Source organism: Mus caroli, unplaced genomic scaffold (genome assembly GCF_978045245.1).
Source record: "Mus caroli unplaced genomic scaffold, Mus_caroli_1 scaffold_1, whole genome shotgun sequence".
NCBI classification, from domain to species: Eukaryota; Metazoa; Chordata; class Mammalia; order Rodentia; family Muridae; genus Mus; species Mus caroli.
In genome coordinates, this window is record NW_028227256.1 from 180,251,667 (window position 1) to 180,260,949 (window position 9,283).

The 9,283-nt window shown below is 43.4% G+C and overlaps 1 pseudogene; it reads right to left on the reverse strand.

Moving 5' to 3' along the window:
• Positions 1-5,995: 5,995 nt before the first annotated feature.
• On the reverse strand, positions 5,996-6,996 carry LOC110302401 (glyceraldehyde-3-phosphate dehydrogenase pseudogene; annotated as a pseudogene).
• Between the last annotated feature and the right edge of the window lie 2,287 nt (positions 6,997-9,283).

Here is a 9,283-nt window from a genome sequence, read left to right on the forward strand (position 1 = left end):
AGTAAACAGGTGGGACCCAGAGGATGCCGGGAAAAGTTCTGGGCTGTGCTTCTCGCAGTGAAGTGAAGATGAGCGAAGGCTCAGACCTACAAGTGGCTCTAAAAGCAAGCCTAGCTCAGCCTCCGTCACTGTGTCACTGTCCATCGAGTCCTTTTTATGCTCTCTCCAAACATCACATGTCCTCCACGGGTCTTGCCTCAGCGCCTGTGTCTGTCTCAGCTGACATCACTCTGCCAATCAGCCCAAGTAGCAAGAAACTGTAGCACACTACTGGGAATTTTTTGGTGCGTTTCTTTCTATGCAGTCCTGACAAATGGATCTCAACAATGCAATGTAAAGCGGACCAATACGTGCGTGTTGTTAGCAAAGAGTCCTTCATCACGTGTCCTTTCACATGTTTGCTTTAGCAGAACATCTATCTGCTGTGTCTGCTTCAGTTAAACGTTCCTTCACGAGTCTGCCTTAGTCTTTCACCTGGGTCCATTTCTGGAAAACCCTCCTTCACATGTTTGCTCCAGCAAAACACCATCCAACACAACTGACTTTCCCGCACGCCTTTAATCCCAGCACTTGGAGGCAGAGGCAGGTGGATTTCTGAGTTCGAGGCCAGCCTGGTCTACAAAATGAGTTCCAGGACAGCCAGAGGTATACAGAGAAACCTTGTCGAGAAAAAGCAAAAACAAATAAACAAACAAACAAAACACCCAAAAACCAACCAAACAAACAAAAAACCCAAAACCCAAAAACCAAAAAAACCAACTGACTTTCCAAAGAACCCTTAAAGTTTCTGCTTCAATAGTCTATCATGGTAGAAAAGAACATGGCAGCAGGAGTAGGCAGTAGCTGGTCACGTGACTTCCATAATCAGAAATTGGAGAGATGAATGCTAGCGCTCAGCTCCCTTTATCTTCTATATTGAGTCTCAGATCCAAGACTGGTGCTACCCTCATTCAGGGTGTATTTGTCCTTCCTCAGTTAAATCTCTCTGTAAACATCCTCACAGACACACCTCAGAGTATGTTTTCATGGTGACTCTAAACCTAGTCAAGTTACAATGAGGATTACCCATAGTAAGTATGCCACATGCCTCTATGATTAGCATTATAAACGTCGGTCTCAGTGTTGCAGGCCATGTTTGAAAGCTTGGTGTCCTCTTAGGCTTCCTTCTGTGCTATCTCCTGCACAGTGTGTCTGTGCAGTATTTCTGTCACCCATTGACCCTAGCAGTCTGGGCCGGATCCTTCATCCTGGATTCCCCAAAGCAGAAGCTGATTCTGCAGAGTGGATGACAGGGGATCAAAGTGAGGGAGAGGGGAAAGTAAGACAGGAGAAGCCGAGATGCCAGCATAAAGATGTGTAGTGGCAGGTGCAATACTTGGGTCATGGAGATGTGGTCTCGTGGGAATCATGAGGAAAGGATAGAGAATGCCTTCCAGGAAAGTCCTGCTGAGAGAGAGGACAGACATTCACTCAGCACTTGGTTGAGGAGAACCCCGTACTCTTTTCTAGTCTACATCTGCCTTGTACCACAATGAGCAGCCAGAGTCCTAGCGAAAACCTCAGCCATCAGCAGAAAGACTAATGTTTGTCACCTCAGGTCACAGGTGGTCTGATGTGATGCAGTGCACCCTTCTTGCCAGCGTCTGGTGACTGGGCAGCTGAGATAGCATTCCACTAAATCTTCCTGTCTCTGTATGTCTGCCTCCAAACCATCCTAAACCAATGGCAGCTGACTCTTCCTAACAAACAGCTCTTAAGCAAGTGTCCCTCTGCAGGAAAATCTTCAATATCATCTTTTGTTTTTCTTCTTCTTAGGTCTCTGTGCGTCTCTGTCTCACTGTCTCTCTTTCTCTTTGTCTCTCTGTCTGTCTCTGTCTCTCTCCTTTTCAGTCTGTCTCTATCTCTGTATCTCTGTCTCTATGCTTCTCTCTCTGTCTCTCTGTCTCCCCTTTCTCTGTTTTTCTCTTCCTCTTTCTCTCCAAGGCAGGGTGTCTCTGTGTAGCCCTGGCTATCCTGGAACTCATTCTGTAGACTTGGTTGGCCTCAAACTCAGAGATGCACCTGCCTTTTCCTCCTGAGAGCTGAGAAGACTGTGGCATGCAAGATGCCAGCTTGGAAGAAGAGAAGCTGCCATTGTTCTGACTTTATTTTCCTGTTTCCAAAACTGAATAAATACATTTGTTTGCTAATTTGTTCAGACTCAACCGTTAAGATAAAGCACATGAATAGCCATTTGCTGCCTCAAACTAAGAAGATTGGAGGCTAAGGAGGCTCAGCTGGGAGAAGTCAAGCTGTTGGCCTGACTGGTGATAACCTGGAGATTCTTGGGAAGCATTAGATTCTAGTCTCCTCCAGGCTCTCAGCCAGGCTGGGCTCCAAGTGGCTGTAGAAGGGAGGGCTCTGCATTCTTATTTGCTATTGGCTGGGGATTGTTCTCAGGGTATCTTAGCAATGCAGAACTTGTGGCACTTCAGGGTCCTCTTCACACTGAGTGTTTGCAACTTGCTCTACCACCAGTGGGAGAAAACTGTACTTCTTTTTGTTTTGTTTCTGTTTTCTTTTCTGAGTCAGGGTTTCTCTGTGTAGCCCAGGCTGTCCTGGAACTCACAGAGATCTGCCTGGCTCTGCTTCCCCAGTGCTGGGATTAAAGGTGTGCAGCACCACCATTGACTGGGATTTTCACTTCTAAAGGACTTGTGTGATGAGACTGGTCTCACCAGCACATAGGCAACAGAACCATGGGAATGCTGTCACTCCTGTGTACAGATTCCATTGTCAAAGGGAAATAAAGCATACAAGGGTGAGTGGGTGTTGGGCTTAAGATCAGACTCCTCCTTCCTGAAGACCTGTCCTGACTCCCGGGAATGAAGACAAGCCTTCCTGGCACCTCCTCCTGATGAACTCATTATGCGTGCGCAGGAGTCACCAAGATCCCCTTTGCCTCTTCACAGACAGCGAAGGCCCTTGATTTTGCTAACTTTCCATTTGTTTTGGTGTTGGCTGATTAAAATCTGATTACCACTATGCTAAAAGGTATTTTGATATTGCTTACACTTAAATAAAAAAGACATATACAAGACAAAATGTAAAAACCATTAAAGGAAGTGTAAAGTGAAATACATGAGTATATAAGAAAGTATGTATTTTATATAATCAATATGGGGGATGGGGGTAGGGGGGACTGTGCCTTTTGCTATTGTGTCCAGGCTGTTTTCAAACTGCTGGGCTCAAATAATCCTCCTGCCTCAGCCTCTCAAATGTTTGGCACAGTAAGAGAGCATCATCATGCTCAGCTTGAATATAACTTTTGCAGGCATTTTTTCCACGATCCTTTTTTTGTTCTATCTTCTGGTGAGTAAAATATAAAATATTATTTATTTTATTGCTATTTTCTTAAATTCTGTGCTTTTATTGTGGAACTAGATTTTTAACAGGTGATAAGATGTACATCTTACTAAAAACAAAACAAAACAAAACAAAACAAAACCAAAACCCTCCATTTAATTGGAATTTTAAAATTCATCCTAATAGTCCATCTTTCAGCTGGTATCCGTTACCATTTACGGAGTGTGATATCTAAGGTATTTAGACTTGTCTCATTTTGTGAATGGGTGGGGCTGGGGAGCTACCTTACCTGCTTTTCTCTGTTAAGACAGATCTCATGTAGCCAAGGCTTGACTCAAACTTGCTGTGTAGCCAAGGATGACCCTGCCACCTTGATTCGATCTTCATCTGTCAAATGCTAGGCTTACACCTGTGGACAACCTCATCAGACATTAGAAGACACCACCCTTCTATCATCTTGTTGCTCTATTACATTGCTAATGTCTTCTTTTTCTTACTATGATTTTACGTGTGATATTTTGGAGGCTATCATAATTTTGAACATATATGACATCATTTTGGCCCCAGTGAAGTTTAAAGTTAACCAGTACTTTATTTCAATTTCTTTTCATGTCTAACTCCCATGCTTGATCTGATACAGATTTTATTTTAGGTTGCCTTTAAGCATAAAAAAAAAACCTTGGCATTATTGTTATTAATTGACCATTAAAGGTCAACATGTTGGATACTTAGATAGATTGCTATCTAATACCATTTTGCTCACTTTTAGTCTTTGCATTGTGTTAAGTTTAATTTTCTCACCCTTTATTAATTTTTCAATGAGAGTGCTGGGGTGGAAATATTATTTGGAGGAATTTGCTTTTCTCTTTTTGCACCTGTGAATTCCTCCCTGTTGAAATCTGACGTTTGCTGTGCCACGGTGTTGCCTTTTCCAGCCTGAAGCAAGGTCGGCCTCCAATCAAGCTGCTCTCTCACATGCTCTTTTGATAACTGTGTGGTCTTTGATGCTGTATCAAAGTAAAAAATATTTCTTCTTTTTAGATGTTTGGCTACTTGTTAAATTATGTCTGCAGTTTTGTGGCTTTCATACACATATACATACACATACACTTTTCACATACACACCACACATTCACCATATACCCTTTCTATACCACACACACACACACACACACACACACACACACACATACACACACACACACATACACTTCTAAAGAAGTCCTGGGCTCCTAGTCCTTAGAGGCTGGGATCCTGAGGATAGAGAGTCTGACTTGTCCAGAAGACTTGCTTTCTATTACAACATTGTCAACACTGGTAAGAGTGGTCCCTAGTGAGGAAAATGACATTGTCAGTGTGATCATAATAGCAGCTACTCCTATGGAAGCTGAGTGTGAGCTGGGCTATGGGCTGAATGTTTTGTATATGCAGCCACCTTTAATTGTCCTGGGAGGTGACCAAATTAATGCCAAATTTAGTGTGGACATCTGGTCAGCTTAGCATGCACTACGTCCCAGAACTTCTAGGCTTAAGTAACACTCCTGTCTCCACCTTCAGGAACTACGTGTGTATGCTACAAAGGCCAACCTAGGCTGGTCTAAGACTCACATCCTCTTGCCTCATCCTTTCGAGCCAGTTGATCCATGGCGTTCTACTACAGCTGACTCCTTTAATTTTCACAGGAACTCTAAATCTAAGAATTCACCTCACTTCTTTTATAGACTATACAACTGAGTCTCCTAGCAACCAAATAAACTGTCTAATGCCGCATATCCATAAAGAGGGCCACGATTTTAGCCACTCCATATATTTCTTTGCAAGATTGAAGTTCTTAAACACCAAATAGACTTTATTTCAAGGAGAAGTTTGGCAGATGGGCTAAGTTTTCTGTAAACAAACTAATTTGAGAGCTAGAGAGTTATCTCAGTGGTAGAGCACTTACCAAGCAGGTGCAAAGCCCTGTTTCAATCCCAGAAATAGATAAGGTAGTTAAAAAAAGAAAATAGGTTTCTTCTGTGGTGTGTGAAAAATATTTGTTAATGAAGAATCAGCTAGTCTTTGTTCTCTTTTTTTGAAAAATGTGTTTATTTTTTATTGGATATTTTATTTATTTATATTTCAAATGTTATCCCCTTTTCCAATTCCACCCCCCAGAAACCCCCTATCCCATCCTCCTTCCTCCTGCTTCTATGAGGGCATGCCCCCACCCACGCATTCCCCTACACTGGAGCATCAAACCTTCATAGGATCAAGGGCCTCTCCTTCCATTGATGCCCATCAAGGCCATCCTCTGCTACATACGCAGCTGGAGCCATGAGTCCCATGTATACACCTTAGTTGGTGGTTTAGACCCTAGGAGCTCTGGTTGGTTGATATCATTGTGTTCTCTCTCTCTCTCTCTCTGTAAAGAATTACATCATTTCTCCCTTTCCATTCCTTCCTCCAACCCCCCTTTTGTGGGTGCAGCGAACTTTATTGGTGGTATTCAAGAGAGTAGGGAGGGCTCCCTAAGCCCCTCCTGTTATTATGGGGGTCTGGGGTGGAAATTGTGAGGGAAATGCTCAGTGTTGGGGCCAAATTGGGACATCAGCAACCGAGGGCCTCTCTCTTGCTCTCAGTGTCCTTGCTGGGGTGAATGGTCCAGGGTTTCTTACTCCTTGGAGGCCATGAAGGCCATGAGGTCCACTACCCTGTTGCTGTAACCATATTCATTGTCATACCAAGAAATGAGCTTGACAAAGTTGTCATTGAGAGCAATGCCAGCCACAGCATCAAAGGTGGAAGAGTGGGAGTTGCTGTTGAAGTCGCAGGAGACAACCTGGTCCTCAGTGTAGCCCAAGATGCCCTTCAGTGGGTCCTCAGATGCCTGCTTCACCACCTTCTTGATGTCATCATACTTGGCAGGTTTCTCTAGGCAGCACATCAGATCCACATGGATATATTGTGGGTAGGAACACAGAAGGCCATGCCAGTGAGCTTCAGCTCTGGGATGACCTTGCCCACAGACTTTGCAGCAACAGTGGATGCAGGGATGATATTCTGGACAGCCCCACGGCCATCATGCCACAGCTTTTCAGAGGGCCCATCCACAGTCTTCAGAGTGGCAGTGATTGCACGGACTGTGATCATGAGCCCTTCCATGATGCCAAAGTTGTCATAGATGATCTTGGCCAGGGGTGCTAAGCAATTGGTGGTGCAGGATGCACTGCTGACAATCTTGAGTGAGTTGTCATAGTTCTCGTGGTTCACACCCATTGCAAACATGGAGGCAATGGCAGAAGGGGCAGAGATGATGGCCCTTTTGGTCCCACCCCTCAAGTGGGCCCTGGCCTTCTCCATGGTGGTGAAGACACCAGTAGACTCCACGACATACTCAGCACCAGCATCACCCCATTTGATGTTAGCGGGGTCTCGCTCCTGGAAAATGGTGATGGGCTTCCCATTGATGACAAGCTTCCCATTCTCTGCCTTGACTGTGCTGTTGAACTTGCCATAGGTGGAGTCATAATGGAACATGTAGACCATGTAGTTGAGGTCAATGAAGGGGTTGTTGATGGCAACAATCTCCTCTTTGCCAAGTGCAGAGCAGAAGGCAGCTCTGGTAACCAGGCACTCAATACAGTCAAATCTGTTCACACCGACCTTCACCATCTTGTCTATGAGATGAGGCTAGCACTGCACAAGAAGATGCAGCTGTCTCTGGAACAGGAAGGAGCAGAGAGCCCTCCAAACCCTTCTATATACTTCTTGTTCTCTTTCAAATTCTTGGCTTCTTCTTTCCTTAACTGTTGCTACAACATTATCTATATGTATATCTATATCTATATACATACACACATATACATATATAATATGTATATACATTTCATATATGGATATATAGGTATATATGCACACATATATGTATATACATATATTATGCACACAAACATATTTATGTATGTTCGTAGGTATGCATATATGTGTGTGTATATTCATAAACACTTAGACACAACCTGCTCAGTCTGTATAATGTTACTTGTATATGTGTTTTCAAGGCTGACCACTTGGTATCTAGAAACCACTTGGAATGCTTCTCTCTGGAAAAGACCATTTCTCTCAGCATCCCTTGGTTGCCTGTGGTTCTTTGTCTAGAGTTGAGGCTCTGTGGGCTTTTGCTGTCCACTTTATTTAGAATGTCTATTGTTGTTCAGTTCCTGTTTAGGCAGTCATGCCGATCTTTGATCTCTTAATCAAATAAGTGTCTGTCCTACATATCTTGTTCCCCAATAACTGGTACATTAAATGTGCCATCATTTTTCCCAGCCTGTTGAAAATTTTCTTCTAGTTATTGACACCTGTACATTCTCTTCTCTTGAAAATGTATTCTCAGACTTACTTAAAAGTCATAGTTAGGCATCTGGCATTATCTGAAAGGAGCCACCTATGTTACTACTGTCCACCAAGACTGGCAAACATCTCTCATCATCTTTGTGGCTGACCAGTTTTGGGTTCACAGGCTTAACTAACCAACATCCCATCTTCATCTCTCGTTCTCACAAGCTGCTTGTAAACACTGTCTCTCTAAACCCAAACACATTCATCCCCAGAGGAGATCGTGCTAACCTGGATGCTGCTGTTTAGCCAGCTACAGGGCCTCTGCTCGCTTGTCTCAGCCTTGCCTGCTGGGAGTACCCAGGCTGCTGTCTGGGTCAACAGGTTCTTCCAGTTAACCTCAAGTCCAGGAAGGTGCTTTTTGATAGTTGCATGTGATATGTGTCCTTGTTGGGACATTTGGATCTGTATAATGTACCTGGGCTCATCTTAGGAAATAGCAAATTGTAGCCCTTTCTATTGTGAGCTAAGACTTTTTGTTAAGTTTGAAGATAGTAGAAGAAATCTGCTGCTCAATGACCTTTAGTGGACATTTGCGACCATATAAAGAATCAGGTAGACTGACCATAAGGAACCTCTCTCTCCCAGGCCTTATAATTTTGGTAACATTTGTAAAAGTGGTAAGAGCCCTTTGCGGGATGGGTGTTGGCTGCATCTACTATGTCTTCACACACACTTTGAATATTGCAGCCTTGAGCATGCTAACTTGCTCTTAGGATTTGCTGCTCCTGATGCCTCCATTGCGGCTGATAGGTGCTCCTTGGGGGTTTCTCCCCACATTAGAGGGCTTAGGTTTGGAAGCAGAAGCCCTTGTGCCAAGTTCAGACCAAGACGAGGCAGCTGGAACTGGAGCTTCTCTTGCTGTAGGCAATCAGAAAACTGGACAAACTGGATGAGGGAACTGCTCCCAGGAGCTTGGCAGAAGACAGATAGGAATGCTTTAGGGAAGAAAACTGATGGAGCAAGGATGCTTTTACTGGGGAATAACCTCTTAGACTATGGTATCTCTAGGGAGAGCCCTGGCAGAGCACAGGAGAAATTTTCCCTTTTGATCTGAGAAAGCAGAGGTAGGAAGAGATGGGGCTGTTGACTTGGCTTTGGTCTATGGGACTGGACAGTAGAGATGAGGGGCATTTTGCAAGGAACAGAAAGTGATTATTACAAGGCATAAAAACTAACGAGACAGAAGAGGCCAAATTAATTGAATGGGGGAAAAGGCAGCTCTCATAAATTTTTCTTGGGAAGCTAGATATTGACATAAGAAAAATTAATTTGGACCCTTTATTTCACTATATATACAGAAAATTACTAAAAGTGGATCACAGGTGTAGAAGAAACATAGGGGGAAATCTTATAAACTTTGGTTTAAACAAGATTCCTTAAATAGGATACAAGAACCGACAAAAAAAACCCTAACAAATTTAACTTAATCCAAATAAAAATTTTTGGAAAGACACTATAAGTTTATATCCTTATCTAAAATTATATAGTCCTTGTCATGTAGACCAGGTTAGTCTCAAACTCACCGAGAACAGGCAGTGTTTTCTAATGACTTTTAATAAAC